At 35.2% G+C, this 17,584-nt stretch overlaps 1 protein-coding gene across 2 annotated transcripts in view; it reads left to right on the forward strand.

The window, feature by feature from the left end:
• LOC131800373 (serine/threonine-protein kinase tousled-like 2) overlaps positions 1 to 17,584 on the forward strand; it is a 341,644-nt gene that overhangs the window by 257,320 nt on the left and 66,740 nt on the right. Inside the window, exon 1 of one of the 2 annotated variants that reach the window (XM_059128263.1) lies at positions 6,497 to 6,641. The exons of the other annotated variant lie outside the window; for it this stretch is intronic. The gene's annotated coding sequence lies outside the window, so the exon portion shown is untranslated. Of the gene's footprint in view, positions 1 to 6,496; positions 6,642 to 17,584 lie in introns of those variants that run through there. 2 annotated transcript variants of the gene reach the window in all.

Raw genomic sequence — 17,584 nt, forward strand, 5'->3', positions numbered from 1 at the left:
AACAATTTGCCAAAAATGAAGCTAATAATAACAAAAAATATTTGCTATTTAATTGTTTCTATTTAGCAAAATCAATCTGGTTATTGTTTTCAAATATTTTTTTCGATTGAATTTTTGTTATTATTAAATTTTGTGCAAATGTTTGGCATAATAAATTGGCTTTTCGTGTTTTTATGGCTGAACGTCGGGTTTTTTGCTTTAAATCGTGTATTTCAATGGTGTTATTGTTGCTGCTATTGTTGTTGTTGGTGTTTGTTATTTACTCTATATATAGACACCTAAGTATAAATAAATAGTTGTGTTAGCATTTTTATAGCAGGTATATCGAAATGTTTTTGTTGTTGCTGCTGCTATTTGTTGTATGAAATTCGTACACAATGACCAAATAGGCAAACACACAATCAGAGGAGGAACAAAAGGCAATAAAAGTCTATGTACGCCAATAAATTTGCGGTGACTTTTTTGTTTTGTTTCGATTTGCTATGCCTTTATCTACAGATACATTTATACTTACATACGTATATACTTATTAGCAATGTTTATGTACATTATCATGAGCCGCAGCAGCATATTACATAAGAATGTACATAGTTTTTTTGCAGGTATTTACTCAATTTTGATATCTTCTATCTGTAAACAAACTTACATATGTATGTAGGAGGTGCCATGTATGAAAATAATTTTTGCATACCTATTTAATAGACTGTGTTATAGTGTCAATACAGGTCTGGTGTATGTGCACCTATTTTCTGCTGATACAATTTTTTATTTGGTGTTTCGAATGTATTTTTTGATTTTATGAGGGTTGTTCATTAATTGCAGAGTTATATACAACCATTAATAATTCTTAACTTCATGAGGATATTTTTTCTCTGAGGTGGGTTTTCTCTCTGATATTGATATTTATTAACCTAAATCACGTAAAACGAGTAAAAAAGTATCGGTCGGTTTTGCCGACAGATGTATACCCTAAGCCAAAGTTCGATTTCTTTAAAATATTTTGACTTCTGTTATGATTATTCAAATGTTTAACCCCTTATGCAATAGGTTCCGAAGAAATGGGCAAATTTTAGCCATTTCGTATCGGACCTAAATAAATATGATAAATATTGCGACGTGCTAGGTTGGACTGTATTGTGTTGATGGAAGTATTGGCATGTACCAAGTCTTGAATGGAATCAATTTTGCCTTTTATAAGCTTCATGGATATTCAAAATTTTCACAAAAGATATTTCGGATTTTATAAACGTTCTGGTTATTTAAAACTTTGACCCTTTGTGGGGGAGGTACCTATCTACCGTTTTTTAACAGATCCTGTGTAGATAGAAATATTCAGATGTGCCAAGCCAAAATGGAATACGATGTTAATTTCGGATTTTATGCGCTTGATGGATATTCAAAATTTCGACCCATTATGAGGGAGGTACCGGAAGGAGTGGACCGATATTGGGATGTGTGAAATTTGAAGACAATCGGACTCTTACATCACATTTTATAGGGGTTGTAATTATTCCAAATTTTGACCCTTTGTGGGGGAAGTACTTGATGAAGTGAACCGATATTGTCCATTTTCACACCTAACCTAGCACCTATCGTTTCTCTTTCTGTGCAGAAAATATAATTTTTTGAAAATTTCGACCATTTGTGGGGGAGGTACCAGAAGCAGTGGACCGATATATTACATCTTAACAACAGATCTTGGGTTCATAAAAATATTGGGATGTGTGAAATTTAAAGATAATCGGATTCATACATATTATAGGATATGTAATTATTCAATATTTTGGCGCTTTGTGGAGAGGTACTTGATGGAGGGTACCTATATTGTCCATTTTTGCACCTGACCTAGCTTTAACGCAAATATTAGGATTTGCAAAGTTGGAGCAAAATCGGCTTATCATTCCCCTTTCTGTGCAGAAAATAAATTTTTTGACATTTTCAACATTTTGTGGGGGAGGTACCAGAAGGAGTGGACCGATATTGCCCATCTCCGAACTCGATCTAAGTTTGACAAAAATATTACGACGTACAAAGTTTGATCGACTCCTAGTGTTCTGAATTTGGTCCAAAGAGACCTAGGGTCTACGACCGTTATTTCGACTAGGCACGTTTTGACCGTATCAAATGATATATACCCCCTGTAGCCATATGGCTAAGGGTATAAAAACTATGTAAAAAATTGACTTATTTCCAAAAAAGTTATCCTCACCATTAATAAAAATATATACCCACAAAGAACCTGAATATTTTGACCACTAAGAGTCAAAAATGTCAGATTACAACAGATTTGGTCGGAAATCAGGAGGTGTTGTATTGTAGTCATTTTCAAAACCATTAAAATCTCAATTACAGACACCAACAGTTATCGTAATATAAAATTTCACGGTTTCAGTTCCATCCCTTCCAAAACCACTTCCATATCTAACCCACAGATACGAACATCCTTATCATATATATATATGGATTTCAGCGCCACTAGAAAAGTACGAAAAGTACTAAATCGAGGTACCATTTAGTACTTTTCGTACAAATATAATTCACATATCAAAACCCACCCTTATATCTCAATTCTATCCCTTGACCCATTTTCCAATTCAGTACCACTTACTTCTTTTCGAACAATTATAGTTCTAATTTCTGAAACCATATCCAAATGTCCAGGCTACAAATGAACAGTAACCGTAATACCAGATTTTTTTTCAGATTCAGACTTCAAGCACTATCTGTTCGCCCAATGGCAAATTGTACCAAATATAGTACTATTTAGTACTTTTCGTGCACTTGTTGTACACATTTCCATAACACCTCTTTATGCCAAACCAACTACCTCAATACAAAATTTCCAAATTCCAGCTGTATTCGTTCGCCCTAAACCAAACTGTTACAAGTACCATCTAGTACAGTTCGCACACTTATTAAACACTTTCAGTAAACCACCTTCATATGTCGAACTTACTTTCCAACCTTGTTTCTCATACCAAATTTCGAAAGTTTTAGCTCTATCCGTTCACATAATACCAAATGGTACCATTTTAGAACTTTTCGTAACCTTTGAGTTCGAATTTCTAAAAAGCACTTTGATACATCTATCCTGCACTCCATCAGTGGCTCTCATTCCAAATTTTAGAATTCTAGATCATTCCATTTGTCCAATACAAATTATTTAATTTTTAGTACATTTTAGTACCATTCGTACACTTTTAGTACGAATTTCCAAAACCCCAGCCATCGCCCTAAGACTGGCCCTCGTCCATTTTCAAGACAAGGCCTTATGATCCCCCATCGTCAAAAGAAAGTCCGTAAGGGCGTCATTTTCGAAAAATGTCCTTAAGGTTTTCCATAATCAACAGAAAGCCTTTATTACTTCTTATGTCTTATATCGTCAATTGAAGACCCTACTAGGCTTCCATAGCCCATAGAAGACCTTTAAGAGCATCTATCATCAAAAGAAGGTTCATACCGATATCTGTTATTAATAGAAGGCCTTTGAAGGCTTCTATCTTTAAAAGAAAGCCTTATGGTATTCCATCGTACATGTAAAGTTCTTAAGGCCTTAATGTTCAAATAACAATCCTTTGGGGCTTCCATCGCCAATAGAAGACCCCTAATGGTTTCCATCTTCAAAAGAATGCCTAAGGGCTTCCATAATCAATAGAGAGTCCTTAAGACAATCATTTTCAAAAAAAAAACAGAAGGCCTACCATCATTTAGCGCTTCTATTATCGATTGAAAGCCATTGAAGGCTTCCATCGTCAACAAATACTCCTTATTGGCTTCATCTTCAAAAACGGCCCTTAAGTGCTTCTATCATCAGGGAAGGACCTTGAATGCTTCCGTCTTCAAAAGAAGACCCCTTAACGACTTTCACGGTCAGTAGAAAATCCATAACGCGCTCTTCTTAAAAAAGGGGTTTATAAGGCCTACCATCATCAGTAGAGGTCACTAAGGTCTTAGGAACTTCTGTCATCTAGAAAAGACTTCCATATTCAAAAGAAGACCTTACCATCGTCAATAGAAAATTCTTATGGGTTTTCATTGTCAGTAGGAAGTCCTTCAAAGCTTCCTTCTTCAAAAGTAGATGGTTATAATTTCATTAATAGAAGATCGAGCGTCCAATAAAAGTCAATGGGCTTTTATTTGATGGATTTTATTGTCAATAAAAATTCCCATTGTCCATCGAGGGACTCGAGGGACCTCTTATTATCAATAGGGATTCTACTGTCAACGGATGGCTATTATAGCTCTTTTATTCAATATAGTTCCTTAAAGAATGCTCTTTTTATACCCTCCACCTTGGAAAGGAGGGTATATTAACTTTGTCATTCCGTTAGTAACATCCCTAAATATTCGTCGTAGACCCCATATAGTGTATATATTTAAAATCAGCATAAACTTCGATTTAACGATGTCCGTCTGTCTGTCTGCCTTTTGAAATCACGGTACAGCCCACATTATTTGACGTAGAGCGTCAAAATTTTGCAGAATAATTTGTATTGTGTCTAGGATGGTTGGTATTGAAAGTGAGATATATCCGCCCACGTTTTGATATAGTCCCCATATAACAGTACCTTCCGATATTGGGTATTTTGATGATTTTTGCCACATTTTTTCACGGTTTTGTCTAAAAATTTGTATTTGTTGGTCATAATGGTTTCCAGCTCCGGTTGCGAAACATTGCATGCATGGGTCCACGGTTTGGTATAGCCCCTATATAATGCTACCTCCCGATATGCGGTATTTTGATGGTTTTTCTTACATTTATTCACCGATTTATATAAAAAATTGTCATAATGGGTTCTGGCTGCGGTGACGAAACAATATATGTATAGGTCTACGTTTTGGTATAGTTCCCATATAATAGTACACCCAGATATTCGGTATTTTGATTATTTTTGCCTCATTTCCTCGCGGATTTGTCTAAAAATTGGTATTTTTGTGTCCTAATGGGTTCTAGCTCCGCTGCCGAAATATTGTATGTTTAAGTTCACGTTTTTGTATAGCCCCATATAGCGGTATTCAATATTTTGGTGATTTTGCGACATTTTCCCACGAATATGTCTAAAAATTGGTATTTGTGGGACACAATGGGTTCTGATGTTTCCTTTACCCTAAGGTGGAGGGTATTAAGAGTTTGGCCCGGCCGAACTTAATGTTTTTTTTTACTTGTTTTATAGAAATCCTGTATAAGGACTCCAACGCATTGCAGGCCTGAAAGGCCTCCCATATATAAAAAATGTCAAAAAAGTCCTCTATGTCTTGAAGATCTCTTGAAAGTAAAAAGTCGAATGTCCAATGAATGCCAAAAGAAAAAAAGGCGTTTCAGAAAATCTTTAGTTTATTAAAAAAATGTTGGCAGAACTGTTAAATTTCTTTCCTCATCATGCCACCCTCGTACCGGCGTTTAAATAAATGAATGAATGAAAATACGTTTTCAGATATAGGTAGGTATCGCTTGTTTGTTGTATTCATTTGTATCGTTGGCCGTTGTACTTGCCTGCTTGCTTTCGACTATTGTACGCGAATAGCGGATTCAGCCAAAAAGCTATTAAGCAGAAGCGGCAAAGTCAGCAACAGCAACAACAATCAAGCGTCACCGCTGATTGTTACGGCAGCTAATATTGGTGTTGTAGTATTTGTTTTGTTTTGTATTGCTATTATTATTATTGTTATTATTTTGGTTCGTCGGTCTGACGGATGGTGCGTCGGTTGGTGGGTACGTTGGTGTGCTTTCCGTACATTAATAAAAAAAAATTTGTACATCTGTGTATAAAGCGGCAGCAGCGGTAAGTGAGTGAGTGACTGACTGACTGACTCTGACTACAACGATGATGGTGATGATGACTGACTGACTGTGACTATGTATCGATGAATGTGTGCTGCTGCATACACATGTTTGAATTGTTGTTATTTTTGTTTTATTTTGTTTAATTTTTTAGCGTATTTTCAGCTTTAGCAACTTTTAGTCTCAATTTGTTGGTGCTTCAACAATAAACGGAAATTATACACAAAACAGAAAAAAAAAATATCAGAATTTAAAAATAAATTAAAAGAATCTAAAAACTCAACTCAGCTGAACCGATCTGAACCCCAAGCAGAAAAATAAAAACAATAATAACAACAACAATGAAAACAAATTATCATCATTGGCCAGTGTTAATATAATAATTTCAAATATAAATTACTATAATTTTTTTGAAATCAAGAGGCCGAGAGAGAGACAAATTAAAGTACAGCTAATAATTAAATAAAAAATAATTATTAATAATTATTTTCTTAATCGCTTAGGCGTAACGATTGTCTTTGGTGACACACACAAAAGTGAAAATTATTTTTAGCGCCCTTTGAAACACGCCCCCTACCTACCTCCCTCCCTCCTGTACTAGACATGTGATTAACGATTATCGATAACATATCGGCGTCAAAGAAAACCAAACAAAGCAAAACAGAAACTCAAGTGAAATGTGAAATGTAAAAAAAACAGTCGACAAATTGTTTAAATTTTCATTCAATTGTTCGAAAGAGGAGACACATTTTCACAGTGAAATCTAAATTGGCCGTTGAGTTGTGGCTGTTTTTAGTTTTATTTTCGTCGTTTTATTTTTTTTTCATTTTTCTCAACGTCACCGAAAACAAGTTTAAAGGTAAGGCAAAATTTAGCAGCTGTATTTGTAGCACCCCTCTCTTCTTCCCCTCACCCCAAAAAGTAAAGGCAGTTAAAAATAAATTAATTTTTTTCGTCGTAGCTTAACTGAGTCGAGTTGTTCGTTTATTTTGTCCGTTATTTGCTATTTTACTATTTCACAATTTGAATGTTGTCGTTGTTTGTGTTGTTGCTGCTGCTGTTTTGACATTTCTCTACACTTTGTTTGGTTGTTTTTTTTTTCTTTTTTTTTTTTTGGATCCGCTGAGGTCTGCTTTACGTCACCAATACTAGTTTGCCTGTTCGCTCGCACGGAAGCGAAGAACACAATACTTAATTTATTTTATTATTTTGTTCAGCTTATCTTGAAAATTGTTATAGAGAATTTGTTGCTTCTTGAAATTGTTGCCCTATATATGACACAATTTCGAAAAAAAAAAAACAAAGTGACAGGTTGTAGAGATATGCACACATACTTATGTCATAACCAATTACCAAGACTTAGGTAGGTATACCTGCTCACATTGAAATATGTATAAAAGCATGGAGAAATAAATGGCCCCTAATGTGACAAACATTACTTATCGAGATCACGGGGTGTTGCCTTAACCACAAAACCCCTGGCTATAAATCAGGCCTTATATTGTCCACTATATACGAAGGACCCGGACCCCTTCCAAAAGGGTTAAATTTGTGATTTTTTTTTTTAATTTTTCAGAAAAATTTAAACTTGTGTTAGTGGAGGTCTCGAATTGATTACTAAATGTAGTTCTGGGTACGTCGAACATCGAAATATTCGCCGGAGATCCCATAATGTATATACATTCTTGATCAACAAAAATTCATAGCCCACCGATGCACACTAGAGTAAGATCCTCAAAATTTATTTATACGTTATTCCTTGGATATTTAGTATTATAAACGGGACATATCGGTTCACATATAGGTATGACCCTCATGTTCTTCCTGATTTTCGTTGTTTTAAATTTTAGACCGAAATTTCACAGAAATGAGGTGTGATTTGACACTTCGAGTTTTGAGTAGATACAGGGTTGCCCATATTCGACGTACCCATGTTTTTTTTTCGGCCATTTCGATGACTCTTTGGGCCCATTCCAATCGACGAGTCTTGTCCGCAGGGAACAAATGCAAATCAATGCGAATAATCCGTTGTAAAGTGGACCGAGTCATGCCCAACTGCTGAGAATGGCGTTTTTGGGATGTTCAGAGCGCTCGCGTGGCGTGTATTGGTTCATGGTAAAAATCTGCTTGGACTGACGCTTCAAACGCGGTATGTCATTAAGCGATGTGACACCTCTGTCAAAAGTTATGGCGTTGCCAGATGGGTCCGTCGAATATGGGCAACCCTGTATAATCTCCCCTACCTGCAAAAAAGTGTCAAGATTGCACCACTATTCGAAAAAAGGTACCATATAATGGTACCTTCTAATTTTTATGTATTTTAAAAGTTTCGGATATAATGTCAAACCAAATCATGCGCTAATTGAAGTTTCAAGTTCTGCGAGGGTTTATTCCCTCCCTATAGCAATTTTTTAAGATACATTCACAATTCCCACATAACGTTATCTCCTACATTTCGGTATTTTGAAGGTTTGCAGCACGCCAACAAACTAAGTATTTGGCATAGCGATTTCTCAGTGGATATAAAACTCCACAAACTACGAATGTAGGACCACATTTTGAGCCAAAAATCCCAAAAAGCCCTTTGTGGGGGACGTACCAGATGGAATGCTCCGATCTCTACCATCTTTATAATATAATATAAATAATTAATAATAAATATTTCTCTGATGGAAATATTGCGATGGACCAAGTATGAATGGAATCGGATGTTAATTTCGTGTTTTATGAGCTTTTTGACCCTTTTTGGGAGAGGTACTTGATGGAGTAGGCCGATATTATCCATTTTTGCAACTTATCTATTTTTAACTTTGTCATTCCGTTTGTAACTCCTCGAAATACTCATGTAACTCCTCGAAATACTCATACTATATTCATGATCAGCGTAAAATTCTAAGTCGATTTCCGTCGATTTATTCATTATACCATATATACGATATTTTGATGATTTTAGCTACATTATTCACCGTTTATTTCAAGTTTCGAATTTGAATATGGTAATGGCTTATGACAAGCAATGCCTATGTAGATCCACGTCGCATAGACCCCATTATAACGGCTATATTCGGTATTTTTAAAATTTTAACAGAATTTTTTAAGGATTTTATTTTTTGAAAATTTCGACCCTTTGGGGGGGAGCTACCAGAAGGAATGGGCCGATATCTTCCATTTTAACTCCAGACGTTTTGTTAATAAAAACATTGGGATGTGTGAAATTTGAAGACAATCAGACTCATACATCATATCTTATAAGAGACGTAATTATTCAAAATTTTGACCCTTTGTGGGGGAGGTACTTGATGGAGTGGACCGAAATTGTCTATTTTTGCACCTGACTTAGAACTGACATAAATATTAGGATTTGCAAAATCAGGAGCAAAATCGGACTATTGCTCCTCATTCTGTGCAGAAAATGTTTTTCTTGAAAATTTCGACATTTTGTGGGGGAGGTACCAGAAGGAGTGGACCGATATTACCCATCTCCGAACTCGATCTAAGTTTGACAAAAATATTGTGATATACCAAGTTTGGACGAAATAGGATACTGCCTTCGATAGTTATCGTGCGCACCAGCCAGCTAGACAGGCGGGCGGGCGGACATCGCTAGATCGACTTCAAATGTCCTGAAACGGATTTGGTCCAAAGAGACCTAGGGTCTAAAACCGTTATTTCGACTAGCAACGTTTTGACCGTATCAAATGATATATACCCTCTCTAGCCATATGAGTGGAAGTGCCTTTGATTTTGCCTTGCAAAAAATGTGTATGGAACATAGTGACGTATAATTAATATTTATAAAAAATATTAATCATACGCCTATATGTACTGCGTCAACCTAATGCAGTCATCTTAGGAATTACAAATACATTTCGCTTCACTCAAACAGTGTCTTGAAATGTGGAGGCAATATCGGAATGTGTACTAAAATAGTAAGAAAAGTACTAAATGGTACTAATATGGATCTCTGTTGGTGTCTAGGATGGAGCGATGTAGATTGTTTTAGATAGAGCCGAAATTCTGAAATTTGATATCGAGGTTAATGTTGTAGGGTTTCCATATATTTTTCTTAAATTTTTGGATTAATCCCATTCCTTGCGTATTAGGTGTAATTAGAATCCGTGCGTATTGTGTGTGTTGTATCTTCGTCAGTGTTAATAGTTACAATGCGATGATTATTTTGGTGGAAAATTTTAGCTCTCAAGTGAGATACCAAATGAGTCTTTTTTGGTCCTTTTTTTTTAAATATGATTTCAAAACCGGTTCTACCGCTAATTCCAAATTCAAGAAGGAAACTACCTGTATATTTTGGGTCCATAGCGATAGCGGAGTAAAGTGGGTTGGCTTAGCTGGGCCTGTACCACATGCTGGGCAGATATGGCACAGTGCTGGGCAGGTGTTCTGCGCACTGCTGTCAATCCGGGCCCAGTACGGGCGGCTGCACCATCGGGATCTTAATTGGGTCCAATACTACTCGAGCAGCTTCCGCTCTTTAGCTTCGATGGGAGTGGGATGACCTCACACTGTATTCCTCCATGACTTCAGTCCTGCGTGGGTATACATCTGTGGGAACACCGACAGAGGCTGACTAAACTAACTCGTTTTGTTCCACTTACATATACACCACAACTGCGGATCGACATTTCACTTGGCCTCTACATTCGAAGGGCAATACGGCATTTTCGATTTTTATACCCTCCACCTTGGAAAGGAGGGTATATTAACTTTGTCACTCCGTTTGTAACATCCTTAAATATTCGTCGTAGACCCCATAAAGTATATATATTCATAATCAGCATAAAATTCCAAGTCGATTTAACGATGTCAGTCTGTCCGTATGTCTGTCTGTCCGTCTGTCTGTCTGTCCGTCTGTCTGTCTGTCCGTCTGTCTGTCCGTCTGTCTGTTGAAATCACGATACAGCCCACATTATTTGACGTCAAGCGTTAGCAGAGCAATTTGTATTGTGTCTAGGATGGTTGGTATTAAAAATGAGATATATCGGTCCACGTTCTAGTATAGTCCCCATATAACGGTATCTCCCGATATTCGGTGTTTTGATGATTTTTGACACATTTTTTTCAAGAATTTCTCTGAAAATTGGTAGTTGTAGATCATAACGGGTCCCAGTGCGTGTGGCAAAACATTGCATGTATAGGCCCACGTTTTGGTATAGCCCCCATATAACGGTACCTCCCGATATTCGGTAATTTGATGATTTTTGCCACATTTTTTCACGGATTTGTCTAAAAATTGGTATTTGTAGGTCATAATGGGTTCTAACTCCTTTGGGGAAAGATTTTATGTGTAGGTCCACGATTTGGCATAGCCCCCATATAACGGTACCTCCCAAAATTCGGCATTTTAATGGTTTTTGCCACAGGAGGGTAAGGGTTTTTGCTAAGGTGGAGGGTATTAAAAGTTTGGCCCGGCCGAACTTAATGTTTTTTAGTTGTTTTTTTTATGTTCTTAACTGATGCAAATAAATATGAGAGACATTGAATTCTTTCTCCATATTTTCTTTAAAAATAATGTTTTTGTCCTTGTGAATTTGTGTGAGTGTTGTTGCCGCCCTACCCATCATTCCTAATAATTTTTAAATTATTTTTTTTTTCGTTTTTCTATTAAACAAATAAACATATTTTTCGGAAAATCCAAAAAATTTCCATGACACGATGGATAATATTTCGCAATACGAAATGAATGATTTTCAGACTTTCGACCTTAAAACAAGCAAACCGAAAAAAAACAGAACAAGAATTCCATTTCTCTTGTAAATTAGTGTTAGTAGTTGTTGGCATGTTTATTTCTGTTTTTTTTTTTTTTTTTTTTTTTTTTTTTTTTTTTTTTTTTTTGCAATCATTATCATCGTTTATTATTGTATCACTCTATTTACTGGTACACCTTTGGCTCTTCCCGAACCCGAAGGCCCGCCATGATTGCCTGACTGCCTGCCTGCCTGGCTCTCTATATAGTATTTTGAGATTTGTTATACATACCTACCGACTCGCTTATAAATATTTCGTTTTCTGCTCTATACTTGTGGTTTTATTGGCTTCATTTTGTCGATGTTGCTGTTGTTGTTTTTTTTTTTTTTTTTGTTCAGATATTTGCAAATTCGTTTCTTCATTTTTTTTTCAAACGCATTTGTTTTTGTTGTTGTCATTCTCATTGTTTTAATATACTTATGTAGGTATATGTATGTATGTTTGTGTGTCTGTGCGTTTTATCTGCCTTTTTTTCTTTAAGTGATTGTTTTCTTTCGTTTTTTTTTTTTTTTGGCTGGCTATTCGAACATCTTTATTTCTCACTTTATTACCTTCTTTCGTTGTTTTCCTTCCTATTTCATCATCTTTATTATTTGTGCTTGCTTTTTCTGTATTTCTATGCCTTTCATTTTTATTTTATTTCATTTTTTTTTCTTTTTTGCACAATTGCCCTCTCCACCAATTGTACTCCACCCATGATCGATATCATCAACGGCACCTCCATAGCCTCCACCGCCGCCATCATCATCATCGTCACCGTCTCGCCGCCACATAGTCGAAATGTTTGTCGTTCATGTGATTTATAGAACACACACACACTCACTCACTCACTCGCTCGCATTCACTCACATGTCATCATCATGCTAATGATCTGTATTACATTCGTTGAGCAAATCTGTAATTATTCTCAAAAATGTATTTAAAAAGCTTATTGTGTGTGCATACCCTGTTCATAGCTACTGTTAAATGGGAAGCGTTTAAATTAACTATTAGTTATAGATTTTAAATACTTCTCTACTTTTGGAAAATATTTTGTTATAGATCCTATAAATTTTTGCAGAATTATAAAAAATGAAACCCATGTGTATTTCTAAAATTTCGTGATAATAAGTAACAAACAAGTAAAAAAGCTCCAAGTTCGGCCGGGCCGATCTTTGAATACCCTCCAGTTTGGAAATTTTCAAAAAAAAATGAAATCCTTTAATAATTCTGTCAAAATCCGTTAAAAATACCGAATGTAGCCGTTATATTAGGGTCTATACGATGATGTGGACCTGCACAGACAATTTTTTGTCTTAGGCTGTACTATCCATTACGAACTTTAAATATGAAATTTGAAACATTTCCGGTGAATAATGTCGCTTAAATCACTAAAATACCGAAAAAAGGGAGGAACCATTATATGAGGGCTATTTTACTAAAACGTGGACCTGCATGACCCATTTTCAATACCAAAAGTCCTGCAGACATTATACACATTTGAGTAAAATTTTATAAACCTACTTCATTTCGTTCGGAAGCCAGAGTTATTTCCACAGACGGACAGACAGAGCTAAATCGGCATAGAATTTTATGCTGATCAACAATATATACTTACTTTGTGGGGTCTAAAATGTATATTTCGAGGTGTTACAAACGGTATGACAAACTCAACATACCCTCCATACTATGGTGGAGCGTATTAACGTATCAGTCGATTTTGCCGACAGATATATACCCTCAGTCAATGTTCGATTTGTTAAATATATTTTAACTTCTGTTATGATTATTCAAATTACTGACCCTCAAAGGAGTAGGTTTCGAAGGAAAGGGCCAATATTGTCTATTCCATATCGGACCTAAATAAATTTGATATAAATGTTGCGACGAACCAGGTTTAGGATATAGTGGGTAATTCCTTCACTTTATATGATATATGTGATAATTTTTGGCAAACTTTAAAATGTGCGTGAGGTACCAGATACAGTTGACCGAAGTATTTCATTTTCATACTTCATTCAATGCCGATAAAAATATTGGTATGGGCAAAATTACAAGAGAATCGAACATTTTTATCCAATTTTATGCGAAATCATAAATTCCGAAAATACCATATTTATATCAGGTTTCAGGTTGAGAGAAATATTTAGAATCGCTGACTTCTTTCGCGAGTTACAACAGATAAAAATATTGAAAATTATGACCCTTTGTGGGTGAGGTACCAGAATGGGTTCGTAGATATATATCATCTTCACAACATCAAAAATGTTTGTATGTGTAAAATTTGAAGAGAGTTGGATGCTTATTTCGATTTCTTTGATCTATTTGTTTTTCAAAATTTTGAACCCTATGTGGGAGAAGTACCAGAAGGAATGGTTCGATCGCTACCATCTTTATAACAGATCTTGTATTAATGGAAATATTGAGATGTACTACGTCTGAATGAAATCGAATGTTAATTTCGCGTTTTATGGGCTTCATAGATATTCAAAAATGTTGTGCCCTTTTTGTGGGAAGTACCAGAAGGAGTGGATCGATATAGTCCATCTTCACATCAGACCTTGGGTTAATAAATTTATGGTGATGTGTGTAATTTGACAATCGGAATCTTACATCACATTTTATAAGAGTTATAACTATTCAAAATTTTCACCCTTTGTGGAGGTACTTGATGGAGTGGACCGATACTGATTCGCACCTGACCTAGGACTGATGCAAATATTAGGATTTGCAAAGTTGGGGTAAAATCTGATTATCCTTTCTATTTCTGTGCACTATTTTTTTTTTTGTTTTTTGAAAATTTCGACCTTTTGTGAGGGAGTTATCAGAAGGAGTGGACCAATTTTGCCCATCTCCGAACTCGATCTAAGTTTAATAATACAGAGTGAGATAAAAAAAACTGCAAGAAAGTGAAACGCCATAATTTTTAATTTTTTTATTTTATTTTATTGAATGAATGCAAAAAATGTCGGAAATAGCATCAACTTTTAAAATAAGTGGCAACCTTGCTTTTCAAAATACTTCAGACACAATAGTCCAACGGATTGGTATCCGGAGATTTTGATGGCCATTGTGCGCTGGAAATGAAGCGAGATACCTCATTTTGTAAACATTCTTGGATGGCGCGTGCTGAGTGCAGTGGTACTGAGTCCTGTTGGAATGTCCAAGGTATGCGGACAAAATGTTTGCGTACCAAAGGCTTTAATACACCCTCCAGACTATTTTCGCGGGTTTTGGCTAATCTACCAATATCACGGTAACTAGCGATGGTACGAGACACAAAAGATTTATTCACATTTAAATGCTGGAGTGCTCTAACGATAGCCACTTGTGGTTTTCCAGCCAAATATAAAGAAATCACACTATAACGCTTGAATTCCGTCACGAAAAACTTTTTTCTGGAAAATTCTCACCAAAATGCTTTTGTACGCTCCTAAACAATATAATGAGCTGTTACTGGAATAATTTTAACAGCTGACGGAAGAGTGGCTTAGAAATGACGGCAGTCTGAAGAAGTTGGTTGCAGGCTGTAGAGTTGGAAATCAAAAATTTGATATTGGCATTACTTTTTGTGTTTTTTAAAGATATATGGTGATGGATTTTAAAATACGCACTAATAAAAATACCACAATTACTAAATTTGGGTTTTGAGAAAGGGATATAGCTGAAGATCCGCAATTTGTAATGAGGGACTTTGCTGTCGTAAAGGATTGATGGACCAAAGGGCTTTTGGAAAGTTGAACAATAAGTGTACCAAAAGTAGTAAAATGCACTAAATTTCGTACCTATTACTACATTTAACATTTATGGAAGGGATAGAGCTGGAATTCTGAAATTTGAAATGGGGGATTTTTCTGTCGTGTAGGACAGATGAACCAAAGGGGTTTTGGAAATTTGAACAATAAGCGTAGATAGAGGTTAAATCTTGAAACTTTGTTGCCGGAAATTTGAAATGTTGGCCTTGGAAGCATTGCCAGTGGGAAGGGTTCATGTAAAGATATGGTTTTGTAAATTCGTACCTACAGTAATAAAATGTACTAACTACATAAATTTGGATGGAATTGAGCGATCGCGAAAAGATGCAGCTGTTAATTTTTGTATATAGGATTGGCTATGGTAGACAAAAAGTTGTACGGAAAAAGATTTTGAAAATTTGTACAGAAACGGTAACATTAGTGTAGGAGGGTATATTAAGTTTGTCACTCCATTTGTCACTCATGGAAGTAATGATTTTCACTCATCAAAGTATATATATTCTTGATCAGCGTAGAATTCATACACGATTTAGTCATGTTCGTCCGTTTGTCCGTGGGTCTGCCCGTCCGTCTTTTGTAATTACGCTATCTTCCGAAGGAATTGAGATAGAGTCTGTCTGAACTTAGATGAAGTTCAAATATGGGCTATACTGGCCAACTTTTTGGTTTAGCCCCATAATTAATTTTTTTAATTTTTTAGATAAAAAAATTATTTAAATTATAGTTTTTTAAATAAAAATTATTAGCTAAAATTTATATTTGGATTTTCCAACTTTTCTTTACGGCAAAAAATGTCGTCATTTTTTCTTAATTATCATTTTTTATAAATCACCATAACTAAATATTTTTACCAAATTTTAATGATAATATATTAATCACTTACTCTCAATTTTTCTTCTCATTTACAGGTAAGCATTTTGTCATCGATTACAAAGTAACCACTCAAAATGTGTATTAATGTATGGCGTGAGTATTATTGAATTCCAAACCAACCATATTTTACATAGCATCATAAGTAAGAGACAATAAAACCAGGTTGACATTGAGACAAGCAGTAGCAAATTTGATTTCAAATAAATCGAATTTATTATTATTTATTAAATGCTAATTAAAATAAATTTATGCGATCTTACGCCATAATGTCACTCGCGTATTGCGCATTTAATTATCTCATCTAATTTGCATTAGTAGCATATATTTTAATTAAAATTAACTTCCAATACAATTTAATAAAAAATATGAATAAAGTAATGTATAAGACATTGAGTTGTTAAAATCTCAAATTATTCTCTGAGTGTTGAAATCCAATCTAACGAGAGACATTTTCTAATCTACTGGTAACTTCCTACACCAATTTTTGTACTTTACATTTTCTCCACAACTCCCTTGCAACACTCTACTGCTCCCATCCCATCGCTTACTCCCTCCCCATCACCCTCTCTCCATCCCACCTTTGCCCACAACATTTACACATTTAAATGTCAGATCTTTATCATTTCATTTTCAACACATTTTCAAGTGAAAACAAAATCAATTGAAACAAAAAAACACAGACGACTTCTTATTTGTCGCGTCGTTGTCGTCGTCCGTCCGTCCGCCGTACTTTAGTCATTTGTATTCAATTATTCGTCGTACAACGCCCAAATGTAATTTGTGTTATATATATCTTACACCCGATAACCGATGAAGTTTATGTTAATTATCCGGTTTTTTTTCTGTTCGGTCGTATGACGATCTTATGTAGCGGCCAAGTAACGCAGTGAGAATAGAGTAGCTGTCATTTAACCCATTCGTGTCAATCGTTTGTCATACAGCACGCCTGTTCGAAAATACAACATAAAATCATTAAAGTCAACAAATTAATCCATTAACTTTGAACACCACAAATTTTGGTCATTAGGGTTAAATGGATCAATTAGTGAGATTTTTTTCTCGTGCAGGTTTGGAAATGAAAGGGGCATTTATTATCATTTTTTGTAAATAAAATTTAATTTAAAAAATTAAGGGGATTTTTTTCAATAATTAAAAGATAATTTTGGAACAAATTTGAAGATGTAAAATTATTACAAAATTGGAAATAATTCAAAACTAAAATAAAATAAGTCCTTATCTGGGTGTTCGTGAAGATAAGCATTATATTTACCGAAACAAAAAAGACACAGACCGTCCGAATTTTACATCACAATATAACAATTATAAATATTCTGTCGATCTAAGAAAAATTAAAAATACAAGTACCCACTGCGCAAAATCTAAAAATGATGCCGAGTTTAGACCGGGTTCGAAATGAAGGATTTAGGCCAGA

This window comes from Musca domestica, unplaced genomic scaffold (assembly GCF_030504385.1).
Source record: "Musca domestica strain aabys unplaced genomic scaffold, Musca_domestica.polishedcontigs.V.1.1 104, whole genome shotgun sequence".
In the NCBI taxonomy this organism is placed as follows: Eukaryota; Metazoa; Arthropoda; class Insecta; order Diptera; family Muscidae; genus Musca; species Musca domestica.